Raw genomic sequence first — 23571 nt, 5'->3', positions numbered from 1 at the left:
CCTCTAAATTTTTCACTCATATGAGATGCCACCACTTGCAGGTGGAGATTTACAAATTTTGTCCTATGCTTGGCACTCAGGGCCATTGAGAGTAGTGAGGGATCTTTTTCATTCCTGCACTTACAGAGAAATAAGACCTCTGTTTATTCGGTCTTGTCCAAAGGACCAGTGTCCACATTCCACAGTGGGATTCAACCAGCGAACTAAGGATAAACTCCCTAGTTTGTGCCTCTAGAGCAGACGCTTGTACCACTGCGCAACATGAGTGACCTCTTTGAATGAATGTTGTCATATGTTTTGCATGTAATTTTGAATTTAACTTTCAGGTTTTAAATTTTTTTAACTTTCTGCTTTTTAAAATTTGATTTGTGCTTCAAACTTAAATTAAGTATATATTTTTAAAAGTATCTGCATTGTAGTTTCCAACAACTGCTCTCTAATCTGAAAGTGTCAGTGATGGCAGCATTATTAATTTGGGAATGAACATTGTTCTATATTTTGTAGATCAGAGAATGCCTAGGAAGAAGAGCTGGAAGAAAGCTGCGGTAAAGAAGAACGCATGTAAGGCAGATGTGGGTGACAAGTACCCCACAGATGTTGGCCACGTCCAACTGTCTGTGCCTCTGGGTGTAGGCCACGTCCTAACACCTATGACATCTGTACCGGCAGGGGTGATCTCTACCACCCCTGTGACAGTGGTCTCTGCGGCTCTCCCTGAGACCACTTTGACTCAAATTTTGCCTCTGGCTCAAACTATGCCTCAAATGTTGCCTCTGGCTCAAACTGTACCTCAAATGTTGCCTCTGGCTCAAACTATGCCTCAAGTGTTGCCTCTGGCTCAAACTATGCCTCAAACGATTACTCAGAATTCATCTCAGTTGCTTACTCAGAATATCTCTCAGATTACAACCCAGAATATTACTCCGTTTACAATGAACAATATACCAAATGAAACAACACATGCACTGCAAGGTAATTGTATGCATCAGAATTTAGATAATCTGGTGTTTGGATCTTTCCATCAGGGAAGCATGAGGTTTTCGTCATTTTCAAGAGGTAATCAGTGTACATGCAATTCACTTATGATGTTGTCAAATTCATATGAAAATTTTTCATTTACTAGTTCCTTTTTAGATCAGACTCTGCTCAAGGGAGATAATTTGTACAACACAGTTGTGAAGAATCTTCAGAGTGCTGGAAAACTTAAAAGTAGATTACTGATGTTTGATGAATTACCAATTCATATTGATTCTGGTGAAAATCACCACATGGTTGATAAGTTTGATACATTGTTTGGCTTATTAGTTACAGATGATAAGAACAATCAAATTCAAACTCTACATGAATGTCTGCGACAGGCATTGGGGTTATCTAGGTATGTATTAATAATGATTGGCTCAATATGTTCAGCACTGTACAAAGATTCAGACAATGATTTTTATTTTTTTGACTCACATTCTCATGGGGAAAATGGTTTGTCTGCATGTGATGGAAAGTCTCTGATGAGACACAGTTGCTGCTTAGATGATTTGTTAGGATTTTTGTATGCTATGTATGAAAGTATGCACATTGAATTTGCAACTGAATTTGAAGTGATGCCTGTTGCATTTCGAACACTTATTCATAGCTTCCCTAGTAATAATCAAAGTACACATCAATATTGTAGATTAGATCAGTTAACAACAAATGCTCTCACAAACAAACAGTCTACTGGTACCAATACTGGTCACTTAAAAACAACAGCGTTAAAGAAAGATAAAAAGGATTACATGAGAGAATATATGAGAAACAAGAGACAAAATCCAGAGTTTAAAAGCAAGGAAATGATCAGTATGAGAAACAAGAGACAAGATCCAGAGTTTAAAGACAAGGAAAGAGACAGTAAGAGAAACAAACGACAGGATGCAGAGTTTAAAGTCAAGGAAAGGGACAGTAAGAGGAACAAGAGACAAGATGCAGAGTTTAAAGGAAAAGAGAGGGACAGTCAAGAGACAAGATCAAGAGTTTAAAGTCAAGGAAAGGGACAGTAAGAGAAATAAGAGACAGGATCCAGAGTTTAAAGACAAGGAAAGGGACAGTAAGAGAAACAAGAGACAGGATCCAGAGTTTAAAGACAACGAAAGAGACCGTATGCGAAACAAACGACAAGATGCAGAGTTTAAAGGAAAAGAGAGGGACAGTAAGAGAAACAAGAGACAAGATCCAGAGTTTAAAGTCAAGGAAAGGGACAGTAAAAGAGACAAAAGACAAAATCCAGTGTTTAAAGACAAGGAAAGGGACAGTAAAAGAAACAAGAGACAGGATACAGAGTTTAAAGTCAACGAAAGAGACCGTATGAGAAACAAACGGCAAGATGTAAAGTTTAAAGGAAAAGAGAGGGACAGTATGAGAAACAAGAGACAAGATACAGAGTTTAAAGACAAGGAAAGGGACAGTAAGAGAATTAAAAGGCAAGAAGAAGAGTATAGGCATGATGAGCAAAAAAAGGATTTAAAAAAGAAAAAAGAAATGAGACAAAATCCTACCCAGTTAGACAAAGAGAGATTGAAGATGAAAGAAAAGAGAAAAAATGAAGAGTTTAGATCATCAGAAAACATTGCTGCAAAACAATCAAAAGCACACTCACGGGGGAATTTGGACTATATTGAAACTGAAAAACAAAGATACAGAAAAAGTAAATTTGGAGTTGATGCAATTGAGTGTGTTGACAATTTTCACAACAATGTAAGATTGGGTCCTGTGTTTGTATGCACATGTTGCCAACAGACATGGTTTCATGAAAGTGTTTCAAATGTAGATAATGTTTTGTTGGATGCTGAAATCAAAAGGAAGTATTTTACTAATACAAAGTCTGTAAACGGGCATGAATGGATATGCAACACATGTAATTCAAGTTTAAAAGAAAGTCGAACTCCAAAACTCTCTATTGCAAATGGAATGATATGGATTCAAAAACCAAGTGAATTGAATCTGTTACCATTGGAAGAAAGACTTGTATCCTTAAGAATTCCTTTCATGCAGATAAGAGAATTACCAAGAGGAGGGCAGTATTCTGTAAAAGGAAATGTTGTAAATGTGCCAGTTGACATTCAACCAACAATCAATAGTCTTCCCAGGAGACTTGATGAAAATATTACAATACCTGTGAAGTTAAAAAGAAAACTATCTTTTCAGCACTCTTATTGTCATGAAAATATCCGACCTACAAAGGTTCTGATAGCTTTACATTGGTTAATGAAAAACAGTGAATTTTATCAGAATTCAAACATAAATGTAGATGACAACTGGTTCCATGAGGTCACCAATTCCGCAAACGAATTAATGAGAGAGTTTATAGAGGGTCACACCAATGAAGATTCAGCAATGCTTGACCAATCAGATGAATCAGACTCTGATGAATTCTGTGAAGTTGATAGCAGTGGTAAGGATGGAAATTGTGATACTCTACTAGACAGTGACTCATATGATATGAATCAGATCTTCACATTTGCTCCAGGAGAGGGACAACGTCCACTTAGTTTGTATCAAGATCAAATGGCTGAGTATTTGTCATTTCCAACAATATTTTGTGGTAAAGGAAGAGTAGAAAATGATCAGCGTCAAGTACCTGTTTCATATGCTGATATTGCCAAGTGGGAATTACGAAGTGTTGATAGACGTGCTGCACAGTCGGTACCAAATTTGTTTTTCAAATTGAAAAAGATTCAACTAAAACAGGTAACAGACAAATGCAATTTAGCTCTAAGGAAGTGCAAAACAAAGGGGAAAACCTTTACTGCAAATGAAATAAGAAATCCTGATCAAATTAACAGCATTGTCAGACACAATGAGGGATTTTATGTTTTCAAACAGTTGAGAAATTCTCCTCCTTATCTTGAAACAAGAAAGAAAGATGTTTTTGCAATGATACGACAGCTTGGTCTACCAACTTGGTTTATGTCCTTTTCTGCTGCAGATACACGTTGGAATGATCTGATCAGAGCACTAGGAATTTTAAACGATGACAAACAGTACACAGATTCTGAAATTGAGAGCATGACATGGACTGAAAAGTCAAAGTTAGTTCAGAAAGACCCAATTACATGTACAAGGTATTTTGATCATCGTTTTCGGACTTTTTTAAATACTGTGCTTAAGAGTGATCATCATCCTATTGGCAAGATACAAGACTTTTTCTATAGAGTTGAATTTCAACAAAGGGGATCACCACATGTTCACATGATTGTTTGGATTGAAAATGCTCCAAAATACTTAGAAAATGATAACAAGGAAATTGTTGCATTTGTTGACAGCTACTTGAAGTGTGAAAGGAATACAGAAGACAATTTGACAGAATTGCAAGTACATAAACACTCGCAAACATGCAAAAAGAAAGGAAAGGCTGTTTGTAGATTTGGATTTCCACTTCCACCACTCCAAGCTACTAGAATATTGGAACCTTTGGACAGTGACATTGAGAAATACAAGAAAATGTATAAGACTATGCAAGACAAAGTGAATGACTTAAAAAATGGATGTGACATAAGCTGCACTTTCCAAGACTTTTTGCAGAATGTACTACAGCTATCTGAAGATGATTATATAAAATGCATCAGAAGTTCTTTGAGAACACCCAAGGTATTTTTAAAACGTAAACCATGTGACTTGAGAGTGAATGCTTACAACAGTACTCTTCTTCATGCATGGGCAGCAAACATTGATATTCAGTATGTTTTGGATCCCTATGCTTGTGCAATGTACATTGTCTCATACATAAGTAAATCCCAAAGGGGCATGAGTGATCTGCTGAGTAGAGCTGCAAAAGAAGCAAGAGAGGGCAATCTTGACATTAAAAGACAAGTTAGACACATTGGAAATCAATTTCTTAACAGTGTTGAAGTTGGAGCACAAGAAGCAGCATATCTAGTTTTGCAAATGCCCCTTACAAAAGCATCAAGAGATGTAATGTTCATAAACACATCTCCAGTTGATGACCGTGTAATACTTGTCAAACCTGATTCAGAACTCGAAAAGTTGAATGCTAATTCCACAGACATAGAATGCAGTAACATAGTCAAAAGATATGCAAAACGTCCAAAACAACTTGAAAACTGGTGTTTAGCTGACTATGTGTCACAGTTAGATGTTGTTTTTCCAAAGGAAAGTAGAACTGAGCTGTCTGAAATGGAAACAAATGATGATGACAGGTACCAGTCAGAAAATGAAGAAAGTGGAACTGATACTGAGGATGAATTTAAAGATGACAGCACATTAGTTGTTTTGAGAAATGGAATTAAAATTAAGCGTAGAAAAACACCAAGAGTTATAAGATATGTGCGTTATAGCCTAAAGACAAACCCAGAAAATTACTATAGAGAAAAACTAATGCTCTTCACTCCATGGCGAAATGAATGTTCTGATCTTTTGTGTGGACATCAGAGCTTTGAGCAGTCATTTAACCAGAAAATTTTTTTCGTAGCTCAGAAAATCAAACAGTATGAACACAATGCTGATATGCTTGAGCAGGCAGAACAGATGGCACATGATGATTTGACAGAAGCATATGATGAATTAGCTCCTGGTGCTCAACAAACTGATGCAGATGATGAATATGAAGGAAATGTTGATTCTGAAACATTTGTTCACTTTAATCCAGAAAGACCAATTGAACAGAGAGAGTATGATATAGGAAGTGATGTTGGAATTCCATCAACAAGACAACTGAATGAGCAGAGTTCTGTTAGATTACCTGATGATGAGTATTTAAAGCTTGTAGCCAGTTTAAATTTGAAGCAACGTGAATTCTTCAATCATGTTATGCAATGGATCAAGTCTAAAAAGGAACCTATTCATGCATATCTGTCAGGAGGTGCAGGAGTTGGGAAGTCGGTGTTAATCAGAGCACTTTATCAAGCTTTACATCGGTATTTATGTGCTAAGGAGGGTGAAAATCCAGATGATATACGAATTCTTCTTTGTGCATTCACTGGTAAAGCCGCATTTAACATCGGTGGTCAAACAATTGCTTCTGCATTTCACCAGAAAATTAACCAAAGGCAGCAAAATATGCATTGTGATGAACTCAACACATTTAGAACTAAATATAGAAATTTGTCAGTAGTCATCATAGATGAAATTTCAATGGTTGGCAATGCAAAGTTGGAATTTATCAATGACAGACTTCAGCTTCTTACTGGTTTGAAGAGGCCATTTGGAGACATTAGTATTATTGCTGTTGGAGATTTCTTTCAACTTAAACCAATCATGGATGGCTGGATTTTTCAAGATTTAAAACAAAATGCCCAAGCACTTGCATGTAATCTTTGGAAAGAAAACTTCACCTTATTTGAGTTAGATGAAGTAATGCGACAAAAGGATGATTTAGAATTTGCTCAGCTTTTGAACCGTCTTCGTCACAATGAGATGACTTCTGAGGACTTGGATATAATTCACAGGTGCATCATTGCTGAAAATAGTCCAAATTATCCAAACAATGCTCCCCATCTTTTCACAATGAATGCGAAAGTAGATGAATATAACAATAAACTTATAGAGCAACTTCCTGGTGAAAAAGTCATTGTAAAAGCTGTTGACAGTGTCCTCCAAGACCACAGTAAGACTGTGAAAGACCGACTACTCAGATCATTGCAAAATCAAGATGATGTAAGCAAAACTGCAAATCTCATGACAAGACTAACTCTAGCCATTGGAATGATATATGATATTACAGTTAATATTGATGTTACTGATGGCTTGACAAATGGTTCATCATGTACTGTATTTCTTGTTGAAAACAGATTACCTGGTGTATCAAGGCCAAGTATAGTGTGGGTGAAGTTTTTAGATTCTGCAGTAGGGAGAATTGCTCGACAGAAATACAGACATCTTTTCCATGATGATGTTATGGATGATTGGACACCAATATTTGACTGTCAGCGATCTTTTGTTTTCAATTCAACTACATATCAAAGAATACAGTTTCCTTTAAGACCAGCTGCTGGTAAGACAATTCATAAGGCACAGGGCTGCACTGTTGATGAAATTGTAGTAGATTTGTCTCAGTCAAGGATAAGGAAAACACCCCACATTCATTATGTAGCTCTTAGTAGAGTTAGATCTGTTGACAAGTTGCATATTCTGAATTTCAATGAGCAAGCATTAACTGTTGATGAAAAAGTTGTAGAAGAAATGGAAAGAATGAGGAAGGAAGCACCTCTAAAACTGTGTTATCTTCCATTGTACAAAACAGAGCAGAACAAACTAAAAATTATGTTTCATAATGCAAGATCTCTTCACAAACATTTCAATGAAATTAAAAATGAACCCAATGTTGTAGCATCAGATGTTATTGGTTTTTCAGAAACAAGATTAACCATCAACGATGAACAGAATTTTATGATGGAAGGTTACTTGACTTTGTTCAATCATGAAAAGAGAAGTGACAGCAATCGTCCTTATCATGGAACAGCATTATACGTTAAACAAGACCATTTGATGACATGTATCTCAAAATTCAGCAACACTTTGCTTGAATTCATCATAGCTTTAATAAATTTCAGAGACCTTGGAGAAGTGCAAATAGTTGTTTTATACAAGTTCCCAGCATGTTCTTTTAAAGAATTTGAACGTGAAGTTATGTTGCACTTAAAACCTTTTGTAGACACAGAGAAAAAATTCATAATTCTTGGAGATTTCAATTTTGATTTGTTTACAGGTCACAAAGAATTTCTGAACTTTATGAATTTGAATTTAAAATGCACACAATTGGTAAAAAAGGTAACTCATGATTCAGGTTCACAACTTGATTTGATTTTCACAAACTTCCCTCATTGTGAAACTGATGTGATTGAGGCATATTGGTCAGACCATAAAATGATTTACTGTACATATACTTTATAAATTTGATATAAGGGACGCATGAGAACTTATTTGGGGGAGATATATCATCTTGTCCCCTCTCCCACCTACCAATGTGCCAGTGTCACTTAGTGACATTTGGTACATTGATTACTGTATACAGGGTTATATTCGCCCTGGCTGTGTTATTTTCAGCCTTTCACACAATTTTGCAACATTTTAAATTCTCCCCAGTCACAGTTTTATTGAAGAAATCATACTGTGTTCTTTAAATTTACCCCGTTTTAAATTTGTCTATACCTTTAGCAGTGGGAAAAATAAAATGGGGCGAATATTTCCCTGTATACAGTATCTTATAGGCACCAATTACTTGATGCAAAATCTTTGTTTTAGGCATTTGTATACTTTAAACTGTTTTTTGTATGCATGCATGGAATAGCCAATAAAATTTGCAAACAACTCATTAATGATCACAAAACAATTGTACTAAACAGGAATCCTTCATTATGACTTTTTATTGTGGATTAATTTTCAACAGACAATTAATAAATGTACAAAATAATTGAATGTTGCATATTAAGGAAAATTCATGTACCATCAATGACAATTATTCATGTAAAAAAAAAGTGATGATCATTTTAACATGTTATGTGTCAATTAATATTTATATAAATTATGAATATACTGTATTGATGTTTGTGAGTTAGTTTTACCCTATACTGTTTAGATTCTTTTCTCTAATGATGCATGAATATCATGAACTTGATATTTGGAATATACATGAAATATTTTACATGAAATTTATGAGATTATATGAATTGTTTACAAAGTTTAATCTAAAGAAATTAATGAGAAGTGCTATATAATGATTGGAGTTGTACTAGAAATATACACTTCGTTGCATCAAGTAATTGGTATCTTTGATATACATTCAACACTGTATTCTATAGTTTTATGAAGTAAATTCACGAATATTATCTGTTCATGAAAAAATTGCTGTATATAAATATTGTAAGTTTATTAATGTTACTCATGTCTTGTGTCATTTAGTCCCTGCACAACAATACTGGAGTACATGAGAGTATAAACTTTTACAGTGTATATATGAATTAATATTTTTTCCAGAGCAAATGTAATAAAACAATTTCAGTATCAATATTCTTATCATACATGTAATCCAAGTCTTCATGTAATTTATCATATATGTAATCCAAGTCTTCATGTAATTACTTTATAATCAAGCTTATGCAGTATTCTAGATATCACAATTGTTAAGGCTTTAAACAAGCTGACCAATAAATGCAACAAAAAATGAAATACTTGCAAGTGTTTATACAGATCTCCCAGAAATTAGATTACTGATCATGACCATCCAGCATACTTACTGATTTTTGTTTAGAATGACTTAAATGTTTATATTTGTAGATGAAATGGAATTTGATACATGAATTTTGAAAGCACAGCTCTGTTAGAGATTTTTTTTATGCATATCATTTACATCATTTTGTTTTGAAATAATGTTCATTGTATATATGAAAATTTGTGTTGAAATATTTTGACTTGATTATTTATCTTTTTTGATTTTTGTCTTAAAATGTTTAAGTTAATTGTATTTTTGTATTTCAAAACATTCAGAAATTGCTGTAAACATTAAATTTTACTAGCTTTAGTTACCTGTGTAGAATAGGAAAGCAATAACCTGCATAATCAGAGAGAAACTCCAGTTACCTCTATATTAATTGAATCATTTCATTTTCTCCAGCATTGAGATATTTAATATGTGACCACCATTATAAAATAATCTAATGAGAATCGACTATATATTAAAAACTTATACCCAGGTAAGTATGAAAAGAGGGGGTCAATGGACAGCCCGTAAAGGGAGGTAAACCTACCTCTTTATAACATTACAATTTTTCCTATAAAAGAGAGGGAAAAAAAGGTGGATCACTATAACTTCTCATGACTGGTCTTTAAAATCAAAATTATTGATTTCAAAAAGATGGTAATCATTCCATTTTGGAATATTACCATCAAGTTTAGGTAATCTGATTCCTGCAGGTACTGCAAGTAAATGTTACTTATTAAAAATCCTTAAAAATTAATAGTTGATATTCAAAGTCAGAGTCTGTTGACCATCATATAATTATTCACTTTTGGTTGCAATCTTTGCAGTTTTTGCTTTCGTTATGTATAGGAAAGATTCACTATTAAGTGAACTTAAACATAAATACAGTGTATTTCGTATTTTCCAAATGATTACTTTGATGTAATGAACTCTCCTCTAAACAAATGTTTTCACTGTTTACAATTTGCACCCATGTTTACATGTAATGTTATTTTGCATTTCTGTCACAAAATTGTTGCAATATTGCATATTTGATACTGTATGCATATATCTCTGTTGAAGTCTTATGAAATTTAGATAGTTGATTGTTATTAATGCTTCTAGTTTTTATTATATTATCTACTAATTGTCTGATAAATTTTTACTAAATCTGTTGAATTTTTTTAAAGAAATAAAAGTAAAATCTTACTCACATTTTCTGTTTTTATTATAACTATCATAGCTAATGTTACATCCCCCAAAAAGGAGAGAAATGTTATTGTTCAATAAAAGCATATTAGAGTTCAGAGTTGACGGTACAAGTGTTATATTCTGCAAAAAAACTGAGATTAACTTCTTTATGACTAAATTGATAATGAGGTAGGCATTAAGCACTGGTTGAAAAGAAAGCCATTCTTGGCAATTTTATGCTTACATCAAGGCTCAAGCCTAATTAAAGTAAATGAATAAAAAGAGGAAGTCCGTACTCTAACATCTACATGCATAATTCTTGCAAGTAAAGGTCTTTCACTCAGGTGAGCGATGTGGCCCCTGGGCCTCTTGTTCATGCCAGCACTTACTGCGACACGGGGCCTCGGTTTAAACAGTCTCATCCGAAGGACCGGTTTCCACGTCCCACAGTGGGACTCGAACCCGCGAGGTAAGGATTGACTCCTTACTTTGCAACTCTAGAGCAGACGCTCTAACCACTGCGCCACGCAGGCGACGACAAAGCTAATGTACTTTTATAAATAGCCTACGTACCCATGTTTGTTCTGTTTAACTGTTTATTCAAAACCAGAAAGCAATATTTGAGGATTTTTTTTTAATGAATTTTGGTAATCCAACTTTTCCCAAAATGAGGATAATTTTCCCAATTTGAATGGCCCCGGCCCCAGTCCCAAAAAGTGGTGTGAGAGCCCTGTGTTTTACATAGGAATATATAAGAAAAATCTTTAAAAATCTTCTTCTCAAGAACCACTAGGATAGGAAAGATAAAACGAATGTGGAATCATCCTCAGGTAGTGTAGATTCAAGTTTGTTCAAATCATGACCCCTGGGGCAAGGGTGGGGCCAAAATGGCCGACCCAAGTTTTTCAAAGGAATATATAGGAAAAATCTTTAAAAATCTTCTTCTCAAGAACCGCTTGGCCAGGAGAGATGAAACTAATGTGGAATCATCTTCAGGTAGTGTAGATTCAAGTTTGTTCAAATCATGATCCCCGGGGCTAGGGTGGGGCCGAAATGGCCGACCCTAGTTTTACATAGGAATATATAGGGAAAATCTTTAAAAATCTTCTTCTCAAGAACCACTGGGCCAGGAGAGATGAAACTAATGTGGAATCATCCTCAGGTAGTGTAGATTCAAGTTTGTTCAAATCATGACCCCTGGGGCAAGGGTGGGGCCAAAATGGCCGACCCAAGTTTTACAAAGGAATATATAGGAAAAATCTTTAAAAATCTTCTTCTCAAGAACCACTGGGCCAGGAGAGATGAAACTAATGTGGAATCATCCTCAGGTAGTGTAGATTAAAATTTGTTCAAATTATGATCTCCGGGGCTAGGGTGGGGCCAAAATGGCAGACCCAAGTTTTACATAGGGATATATAGGGAAACCTTTTAAAATCTTCTTTTCAAGTACTTCAAAGCTATGATTTGTGATATTTATATGGAATCATCCTCAGGTAGTGTAGATTCAAGTTTGTTCAAATGATGGAACGCCTGGAAGGGGGGGGGGGGGGGTGTGGAGTACATTCAAGTCTGATGTGCTCAGGTGAGCGCTGTGGCCCCTGGGCCTCTTGTTTTCTCCTGCTTCCTAGACCGCAACTTTGAGGTCTCACATCTCGCTCATTTCTCAACGGATTTCGCTCAAAGGACAAGATAGGATAAGAACAGTATTTGGCCCCCGATTGGGGGTCTCTTTCAGAATGATGCAACAGTTTATCCATGAAAACCTGTTTTTACCCCTGCCACAAAATGAGTGTTGGTTTTAAGATTTAAGAAATACAGGGGTCACAGTGAGGTCAGGAAATAGGTCAATTTTTTAAATTTCTCATTTTTATGCATTTTTTCACTAATTTTAAAGCACATTTTCTTTCGGAAAACATAGAGCACACGATTGCCTATCTACTAAATTTATATATTTTATACACTGATATTAGATGCAGCATATATGTAAAAATCTCAGATAGGCAAGCGTGTGCTCTATGTTTTCCGAAGAGAAATGTATCCCAAATATGATAAAATTCCACCAGAATTGAGGAAATTTGGGAAAATGCCCAATTTCTGCACCCTCTAGTGGCTGCCAAGTAGGCTTTGAATCAAAATTAGTGCTTGTCTTGGAGTAACCATCATTTTAACTTCTTAACTACAAACTATCATCGTTTTACCAGTGTTCTAATTCTTATATCAAATAAGGGGCCAGATTCGGTTGCTACCCTATCTTCTCCTTTTCAGACGTTATAGACGTTGATAAACTCTATCAGAATGATGTCTAAAATTACAAAAATCCACTTCCGGTTTTGAGTTATTTCCCTTTAAACAAAAATTTTTAGGCTTTCGTTTCGAGATAAAGGCTCAGAGACGGCTAAAGCTGGAGCAGAAATTCTACTGATTTTAGATAATAGAAGGATTGAAGTTGTGCACATCGGTTTTTGTTTTTCGATTTCTGTATTCAAAATGACGCTATAAAGGGGTCAAAAATTAGATCGCTTAAAAGAACCAAAAATTACTCATATTTTCTTTTAATCTTCAAAACTAAAAATATTTTTTTAAAATATATAGAACATAATTTGTGCAGAATTAGAAGATCTTTCAAATGATATGTCGAAAAAAGGGCTGACCCCTAAATTAAGGGACCTAGAGGGGCCAAATGTTTTTTCCAGATATCTCATAAAGTATTGAGAATTGGTTATGCATCAAAGAAGCAAAGTTGTTCAAAATATCAAGCTTTATCCATTGGGGTCGTCAAAATACGTCTGGCGACGTCACTTCCGGTCGAACCGGAAGTAGTCAGAAAATGCATATTTTTGCCGTTTTTGACAGGTTTTTGGGTAACATACGGAAGCGTATTGCTGCCACTTGAAAAAAAAAATATTGTAAGTCGTACGTACGACATAATAAGTCGTACGTACGGCATAATAAGTCGTACGTACGACATAGTAAGTCGCACGTACGAGAAACTAAGTCGTACGAACGATATACTATGTCGTACGTACGACATAATAAGTCGTACGTACGACATAATAAGTCGTACAAACGACATAATAAGTCGTACGTACGACATAATATTAAGTCGTACGAACGACATAATAAGTCGTACGTACAACATAATAAGTCGTACGAACGAGATAATAAGTCGTACGAACGAGATAATAAGTCGTACAAACGAGATACTATGTCGTACGTACGACATAATAAGTCGTACGTACGACATACTAAGTCGTACGAACGAGATACTATGTCGTACGTACGACATAGTAAGTCGTACGTACGACATAATAAGTCATACAAACGAGATACTAAGTCGTACGTACGACATAATAAGTCGTACGTACGAGATACTAAGTCGTACGAACGAGATACTATGTCGTACGTACGAGATACTATGTCGTACGTACGAGATACTATGTCGTACGTACGACATAATAAGTCGTACGAACGAGATACTAAGTCGTACGTACGACATAATAAGTCGTACGTACGACATAAGAAGTCGTACGTACGACATAATAAGTCGTACGTACGACATAATAAGTCGTACGAACGAGATACTAAGTCGTACGTACGACATACTAAGTCGTACGAACGAGATAATATGTCGTACATACGAGATACTCAGAACGTAGCTGCAGCTTTATGGTTTTGTATTTTAGTCTTTGATCATATATTAAATGCAAATAATAGGCAATCTATGGCGCAAGATTTGAACGCACTTTTGGGAAGAATTTTCACACTTTCCAGCATTGGTCAATCCCTAATTCTAAACACATTTTTTAACCAATATGTTTGTTTTATCAACCTTCTAGCCCTTTATATTCGCTTCTACAGGCAATAAACTCGCTTGATTTGAATTGTCTGTTGGATTACAGAAAATTCAAATCAAGCATGTTTATCACCTCTGCCCGATTCGAACTTGGGATTTTACATTGTTTATTTCATATTTATCTGCAAAACTGTTTATTACAATTCATAAATTATAGACTAGGAAGGATAAAGATGTTATTCAATATGATATATTTATTCTACCCGTGACCCTGCATATTTTCAAAGCCTTATTAATTTCGGGTTTAAAATGGCATGATCAAGAGTAAATGGCTATTAAGGATATCGTCTAGAAAGTCTGAAAGAGTGTTTAAATGTAGAGAGAAATTATAAATTACTTTTATAACAACAAGTTGCGAGTGGTATAATGTCTTTGGCACGTCAGTTAGTCCGTCAGTCCTTTTTTTTATTTCTTTATTTTTTTATAAGCATAATTATTCTTAAACAGCTGCATAAAATTTCATGAAAAATTGTAGATAATTAGGACACAATGTATAGATATGCATATTCCTAAAACAGGCAGGTAGCAATATTATTGTTTAAATTTTGCATTGAAAGGCCGGGTGCCCCTTCCCCCACTTTGTGATACAGTAAAGTGAAATAAGGGTAATGTACATGTAGTATTATATGGGGGAAAATTGTACTGAAAGAAGTTGGAACTTTAAAAAGACCCCCCCCCCCTCCCCAAAATAATATTTTCTTGTTAGGGCAATTTTTTACTTGTCAACTTTTTCAGGTAAGTTTTTTTTTATCTGGCTGCCCCCTTTCCCCTTTCAAAAACGATGCTATGTCACTGCAAGAAATCTTAATTTCTTTATTTTTCTGGGTGAGCACTTTGTATGCGCAACCCTGCTTAAGAGGGCGAGGGGGGGGGGGGGGGGTGTCGTGGCCATTTTAGACAATATTGCTCTCCTTTAGAAGAAGAGCTCCATATGAAAATGATCAAATTTAACAGCTGAAATAAATCAATTTTTTTCTTATCATATTATAGTTTACGGCTTATTTATTTGATAAAGAAACATTTCATGTATACAATGTATATAATAATTTTAGGGTGGCAACTTTGCTTAAAGTCATTTAAAATCTAAATAGCATGCTTTCTGTTACGGCCCCGGGTCTTCAAGCTGATCATATACGTAAAACCTGTTAGAAAAATTTTATCTTCGCTTAATAGATAAATAATCTTCTTAAAATCAAATCTAGAAGATATTCTGTCCCTCACATCATGATCATTTACTACTTCTGCGATTTCATTTTAATTTATTCGTTTGGAAACTTTTCCGAGATTAAATGTATTAGATTATTCACGCATTTATTGTTTTTGTTTGTTTGTTTGTTTGTTTTTTTTTGGGGGGGGGGTGGGGGGGTGGATACTATAGGATCAACCGCATGTCATTCATGTTTTGTGTTTTTTTCTGTTTTTTTTTTTGGTGGGGGGGGGGGGGGGGGGGGGCGTTTGTGTGTGACTCCTTCATCGTGAGGAAGAATGAATAATTCTTGTCCTCAAACAGTGAATGCTTACACTGTGGGATAATTTTTAGAGAATAATATTTCTGGTCTACATTCTCATAAATGTCGTTTATCTCTAAAGAAAAATAAATCATTTATAGAGGAAAATGAAGTGAAATATACAAGTTTGTTTTTATAGAAGTAAACGTGTGCCACCAGGTGATTCGAACCAGGCCACAGTAAAAATGTTGAATGTCAGTCTCAAAACATCCGAGCTTTTCTAATTAAAAGGACATTAAACATAAATATAAACCATATAATTAAAGAAATATTTTTCATTTTCGGGATTTTTGTACTTTTCACCCACATCGGTACCCCCTGAAAAGCTTAATAAATTTATAATATTCTTTCGATAAAAACGTATCAAATTATCAGATTCTTTGAGGGGTGGAGGGGGGCTGCTTTGGATAGGACTTCTTAGTCAAAGTGTAAAATTGACTTTTTTTTAACTGTTAAATAGATTGAAGTTACATGTGTATATGAAATTTAGGTTGTTCCGTTTTAGTAATCAAAAGCACAACTATTGGCACACCCGTCTACTCATGATATTATAAAGAAAACCCGAATAACTACATATTATATCGTATAAGTAACATAAACACATGGCTACAAGGGGTTTATGTTATCTCGTTCGTACGACTTAGTATCTCGTACGTACGACTTAGTATCTCGTACGTACGACTTAGTATCTCGTTCGTACGACTTATTATGTCGTACGTACGACATAGTATCTCGTTCATACGACTTAGTATCTCGTTCGTACGACTTATTATGTCGTACGTACGACATAGTATCTCGTTCATACGACTTAGTATCTCGTACGTACGACTTATTATGTCGTACGTACGACATAGTATCTCGTTCGTACGACTTATTATGTCGTACGTACGACTTAGTATCTCGTTCGTACGACTTAGTATCTCGTTCGTACGACTTATTATGTCGTACGTACGACTTAGTATGTCGTACGTACGACATAGTATCTCGTTCGTACGACTTAGTATGTCGTACGTACGACTTATTATGTCGTTTGTACGACTTAATATTATCTCGTACGTACGACTTATTATGTCGTTCGTACGACTTATTATGTCGTACGTACGACTTATTATGTCGTACGTACGACTTAGTATGTCGTATGTACGACAAAGTATATCGTTCGTACGACTTAGTATCTCGTACGTACAACTTACTATGTCGTACGTACGACTTATTATGTCGTACGTACGACTTACAATATTTTTTTTTCAAGTGGCAGCAATACGCTTCCGTAGTAACATGTCTCACTAGAAGCTTAAATATTAATTTTCCGTCCGTCGTCGTCACTTCCGGTCAAACCGGAAGTACCAAAGTATGGCTTAATTTTGCTATACTTAACATTGATTTCGAGGATTAACCCATTTTTGGACTTCATTACTCAAACAGGACGGAAGACCTACTCGTTGCTTTGCAACGAGCTCAGCTCTAGTTTATTTTCTTTTTTTGAAGTAAACTTACTTGAGATTTATTTATATTGATTTTAAGTCTTATTTCATCCACTTGATTTTTCGTTTTTAAAATTTTTTTTCAATAAATAATTGAAAAAAATTGATATTCCAAAAAAAGGGGATTTTCATCTTCAAAAGACTGTTTTGTTAAGGATATACGATCCTCAGCCAGGAAGGATAACTCTTTAATTTACAATTTTATTCAGAAAGTCCCAAAATAAAGCTCGACATTTTTTCATGCAACAATTTTCATTTTATGCCTCTACGTATGATTCAATGTTCTTTAAAGTTTTAACAAACGGTATTAAAAAAATTGACATTTGTACCTCATAAAATTAAGTAAACCTTGCATATTTAAAAAAAAATCAAATTTCTTTTAATTTAGCCTTAGTTACCAATGTTTATAAGCGTGATTTGAAATTAGAAGTGATATACGGTGTTTTCTTTAAAAGGAGACACTTCATACACTATGCATTATGAAACGATGGAAGTAAGCAGGAGAAAGTAAAGTACTAAATAAGTGTAAAATTCATGCAATTTTCTTTAAAAGCCTGGATACCTATGGTTTTTATTCCTAAAATATATTTCTTGATCAATTATCAATTAAAAAATATGCAATAGGTAGTTCAAATCGCATTTCCTGAACAATTATTTTAAATTTACTAATTTTCCCTATATAATATGATTAAAATTAAAGATGAAGTTTAAAGAAACAACATGGGTAAATACATTTTTATTTGAGAATTTAGAAACATCTTTGTGAGCATTTTCAATTACTCACTGCCTAATTTCCAGAACCTGAGGATCGGATAACCTTAAAACTCTCTGGTCAATCATAATAATGTTTGTATTTTTGTTAACTTTTGGTATAATTATTAATAGTTTTAAAGAAAAATGGCATCTGAACAGTTTAGATTTTGAGAATTATAACAAAGATATTTTGAGATTTTTTTAAAGACATGGACAGATAGATTCAACATCAATTTGTTAATGTTTTGCAATAAAGATTTCAAATATTCTTTTAGGAAATAAATATTTTTGATTTTCATATGTTTAAACATAAATTTGATGTGATTTTGTGCCTAACTAAATAAAATATGATATCATACTTCTTTATGTTCCATTTTGACTGTTTTTTTTAGCTCACCTGAGCCAAAGGCTCAAGTGAGCTTTTCTGATCAAAATTTGTCTGTTGCCTGTCGTTGTCGTCGTTGTTGTTGTCGGCGTTGTCGTTGTAAACTTTTCACATTTTCATCTTCTTCTCAAGTAACCACTGGGCCAATTTCAACCAAACTTGCTACAAAGTATCCTGGGGTGAAGGGGATTCAAGTTTGTTCAAATGAAGGGCCACACCATTTTCCAAGGGGAGATAATCATGAATTAGAGAAAAAACTAGAAAGGATCTCGTTGCGAGCAACGAGAGGTCTTCCATCCGATTCTGGAAAGAAAAAAAAACTCGTAAAGTCGAGCTGAGAAGTGATTAAAAAATTTGGTCACAAATTGAATCCAGGTCGCCAGCGTGAAAATCCAATCCGCTTTTTCCCCTTTTATCCCCAAAGCGCTAACCATTACCCTATTGGGAGTACTGCTCTAAATGTACTTGTGTATACTTTTGCTACAGTACACCTGTCTAAGAATTATAAAAGACAGGCCATTATTCATAATTTCGCGCCAAACGCCACATTAAATCTTCGCGCCTTTTCATTGGACTGATCTATTAAATAGGTGTGATAGCTTCAATGAAATTAAGAAAAAAGAATGTTCTCATAGCCTACATTTCGAGGTTTAGAAAATATTTTTAACACATTGTACACATTCTATAGAAAAGTAACACAAAAGCAGTGAAATGACTATAATTTTAATTTTCTTTTATTTCCCGTCTCTGAAATGTACTATACCGATTAGTTATACTTTCATAAAAAGGTTGAAATGTTTCGCCGAAAAACATGCCTCGCTCTACGACAGTCAAGGAATCTGATACCATTTACTAGTATGTTCAGTAACTTGATTCAGATCTTTGAGAAAAGAATGTTAATATAAACTCCATTAGACGATCTTATTAAAATGGTTTTCTTATTTTTATCTTTTCTATTTGTTTAATATCACACAAGTGTGCATGGGAAAAACAGTGGTTATACGTTTTATACTTACTATATACATGCATCGATATTGTTTCTTGAAAAACTATAACTTATAACAATGATTTAAGATCTGTTTTTCCGTCTTGCAAAACAAATGATAATATAAGTATCTCTCATTTGCACATTTAGTCTTTTCTTTTTCTACTATGAGAACCAACCAAAACCAGTTACAGAAGACGTTTGAGAAGACCCTGGAATAAATCTTTCGTTTGACACAGAATTGTAACATAATTACTACGTGATCTATTAACGCGCAAACCATTAAGCTATTGGGAGCACTGCTCTAAATATACTTGTGTATACATTTCCAACAGTACACCTGTCTAAGAATTATAAAAGGCGGGCCACTATTGATAATTTCGCGCCAAACGCCACGAGTAAATATTCGCGCCTTTTCTTTGGACTGGGCTATTAAATAGGTTTGATAGTTTCAATGAAATTAGATAAATAAAACGTTCTTATCGCCTTCATTTTATTTCGACGTTAAGAAGGTATATTTAACACATTGTACACATTACATATCGTATCTAGCCCAGTGAAACTAAAGCAGTGAAACGGAAATTAAGTTTTAAGATTGACACGTAATTACAACGTACCACTACGTGAAAGTCCAAGTTGTTTTTTTGCATTTCATGTATCCTTATGTCAGAATGGTTTAATCAAACGCTCAGCTGCCTCCATAAGCCCCTACTCGCGAAATGGCGGAGTTGACAGAGGCAGACGCCATCTTGGACCCGCTTCAGATTTTCAAATATTAATATCTAGAGTTCAGATTAACCAATATTCAAACAATCCCAAATGAAAAAGAAATCTAACAAAATACTTTCAAAATATCTTCAAAACACTACCAAATCATACTTTTATATTTTCTTAGTATGTTTTGAAAGTGTTGCATTTAACGAAACATCAATGCTATACTTTACAGGATGGGGTGGCATGGTATTTTGTTAATGTTTCATTACAATGTTGGTGTTTTATTAATGTTTCATTACACTCTGCAGAATGAAATTGCATTTTGAAAGTGTTTCATTATACTTGTCTGCATCAAATTAATATTTTGTTAGCATTTCATTTGATTAACAGACATGTTAAGGGTTGACTTATCTAAGAGCAGTAAAATCTTCCAAGAACAACTTATCTATTTATATCCTGTGTTACTAGTTTTGCGCCAATTTTCAAACCACCAGCACTAGGTCAGAGAGAAACAAAGAGATTGGTGAAGGGACATGTAAAGTGTTAGTATATATATTGATCCCTGATTGGAAAAAGCAAAATCAGGATGAATCTGGATATAACAGAGGTATTTATTTATTGCATGACATAAAGTTCTTTTAAACTGGACTACAGTTACCAGGTAAACCTTCAATCTGTGAATGTGGATGTGTATATGGCCTGTTTTTATTGGGTTTTTGTTCATTTTAAGATTGATCGACCTTTAATCCATATACTACCCAGCTTAGATCAGTTTTAAGCACTGGGTTAAATGAATTATAATTATACTTGAAAATTCTGTGAAAATGTATGTGAATGGAGAAATGGTCAATGGATTGAGAATTATATCTCTTACACCAAAGGATTTCACTGCAGAGAATGATTGATATAAGAGAGTGATCATGAATCGAACTTGGTGTTTTTTAATGTTGGAATGGTGTGCTATTGTCTATTGAACAATAATGTCAAACCTGGAATTCAAAATACTGTGAAACAAGATGTTTATAATGTTTCAATATGAGACTGTGTTTAGATGTTTTCAAAGACTTGTGAATTTGCTAATTATAATTTTAAAAATTCAAATTTAGTGGTTTATTGATGATTTGTTACTTATGCTTTGTTAGTATTTTGTTAGAGTGTTTTGTTAGCCTCATTTGCTTGTGATTTTCTATACTAATGGAATACTATCAAAACACAGTGTTTTGTTAGTAGTTTGTTAGAGTGTTTCGTAAGTATTTTGTTACAGCGTTTTGTTAGTAGTTTGTTACAGTGTTTTCAAAGTAACTTGTTATAGTGTTTTGTTAGCTCATTTGCATGTGATTTGCTATACTATCAAAACACTTTCAAAACATATGTTTTGTAAGTAGTTTGTTATAGTATTTTGTTTCCCCCTTTTTTTCATTTAACTTATATAGTAAGCATCAATAGAAGGGTCTCTATTAATATTCCAAAAATAAATAAAAAATTTTTAAAAACAAAAAAGTTAGAAAATCCGATTTTTTCAATTCGCTTCTCCTAACGACAGGAAGTACCGACGACTCACAAAAAGTCGCGTCCTGGATAGTACATATCACGATCTATAATCCCTGAAAGTCTCATGTTGATATCTTTTACCGTTTTTGAGTTTAATCGTGGACAAAATGTCATTTTAATTTCAGAGAATTGACCGTAACTTGGCACCGAACGAGAGTTTCTATATTTTCTCTCAGATATACTAAATTCATGTTATAACACATCTGTCCTGGAAATTTCATGTAATTTCATCCAGTAGTCTTCGAGAAATCGCGTGCACAAAATTAGAAAGTCAAAAAAATAAGAATAATAATAATAATAATAATAAGAAACAATAGAATCACTATAAGGTCTTCCGTGAAGACGGAAGACCTTAATAATGGCATTATTAAAAATTCTTCTTCTCAAGAACCATTGGGCCAGGAAAGATGAAACTCATGTAGAATCATCTTCAGGTAGTGTAGATTCAAGTTTGTTCAAATCATGACCCCTGGGGGTAGGGTGGGGCCAACATGGCCGATCAAAGTTTTACATACTAGGAATATATAGGAAAAATCTTTAAAAATCTTCTTCTCAAGAACCATTGGGCCAGGAAAGATGAAACTCATGTGGAATCATCCTCAGATAGTGTAGATTCAAGTTTGTTCAAATCATGACCCCCGGGGTAGGGTGGGGCCAAAATGGCCGATCAAAGTTTTACATAGGAATATACAGGTGACTCTCGATGGCTCGAGCTCTGATCTCTCGAAGTTCTCGATCTCTCGAAGTGAACCTTCGGTCCCGTTTTTTTCTCTATATAACTAAGCAAATTTACTCCTGATCTCTCGAACTTCTATCTCTCGAAGTTCTCTATCTCTCGAACCAAAACATGGGTCCCGTTACACATATTTCATTGAATTTTACTCTCTATCTCTCGAAGTTTTGATTGCGGGTGTATACAAGCCAATCAAGCGTAAAATTGATGCAGCCTGAACTTACCTGGAAAACAGTGAACGCATGTGGCTTACTCTCTATATCTCGAAGTTTTGATTGCGTGTGTATACAGGCCAATCAAGCGTAAAATTGATGCAGCCTCATCTCACCTGGAAAACAGTGAACTCCTGGGGCTTGGCATTGAGGTGTTAATTGGGTGTTTACATAGATGACACTTCACCTGTGGGTAGTCCGTGTATTGATATAATTAATTGATTATTATTGGTAAATTATAAATTGTTTTTAAATTCAGTACTTATTTTGACTTGAACATGTTGAAAAGGAGACGATAATTTTTAGAAAATAATTTATATTCAAATCGATTAGTTCCCATAGACTATTAACTTTTATTAGAGTCGACATAATCCCAGTAGGTTTGGCAAATATTGCACAAGAAATTCTTTTCTGAAGGACTAAATACCGATTAAGAAAAATCTTGTGAACATTGGTGAACAGGTGAAGGACCCGATCAAGCCGCGAAATAGTCAAACCGACAATTGCAATTCGGATTTCATGTAATCATTAAATAAGATCAAATAAGAATTGAAACTTTAGGAATTGGTTTTATTTAGTCGAAGTACGATCATTGTTGTTGATATCAAGTAAATATTACCTGTAAAATACATAGAAAATGTGCAATGACTTTATTTACAAATACTCCCAGTATCTATAAAATTAGAACTTCGATGATCGGAACTGAAAATTCCGGATTTTATTTACTTTCTATCTCTCGAACCCTTCGATCTCTCAAACTTTTCTTGCAGTCCCTTGAACTTCGAGAGATTGAGAGTCATCTGTATAGGAGAAATCTTTAAAAATCTTTTTCTCAAGAACAACTGGGCCAGGAAAGATGAAACTCATGTGGAATCATTGTCAGGTAGTGTAAATTCAAGTTTGTTCATATCAAGACCCCCTGGAGAGTTGAAGTTCAAGCTCCCTCCCCCCCCCCCCCCCCCCAACACCCAGTAAACTTTCAGTTCTGATCTGATATGTGCTTTTTCCTAGCCAATTGCTCAGGTGAGCGATGTGGCCC

The 23571-nt window shown here is 34.6% G+C and overlaps 1 protein-coding gene across 1 annotated transcript in view; it reads left to right on the top strand.

Annotated features, from left to right (window-relative positions):
- LOC134274161 (uncharacterized) overlaps nt 1-23571 on the top strand; it is a 48428-nt gene that overhangs the window by 9922 nt on the left and 14935 nt on the right. The window lies entirely within an intron of this gene.

The sequence above is a fragment of the Saccostrea cucullata genome, unplaced genomic scaffold (genome assembly GCF_032062105.1).
Source record: "Saccostrea cucullata isolate Sc308-1 unplaced genomic scaffold, CSIRO_AGI_Scuc_v1 ctg1281, whole genome shotgun sequence".
Taxonomy (NCBI): Eukaryota; Metazoa; Mollusca; class Bivalvia; order Ostreida; family Ostreidae; genus Saccostrea; species Saccostrea cuccullata.
This window is presented reverse-complemented; position numbering and strand designations above follow the sequence as displayed.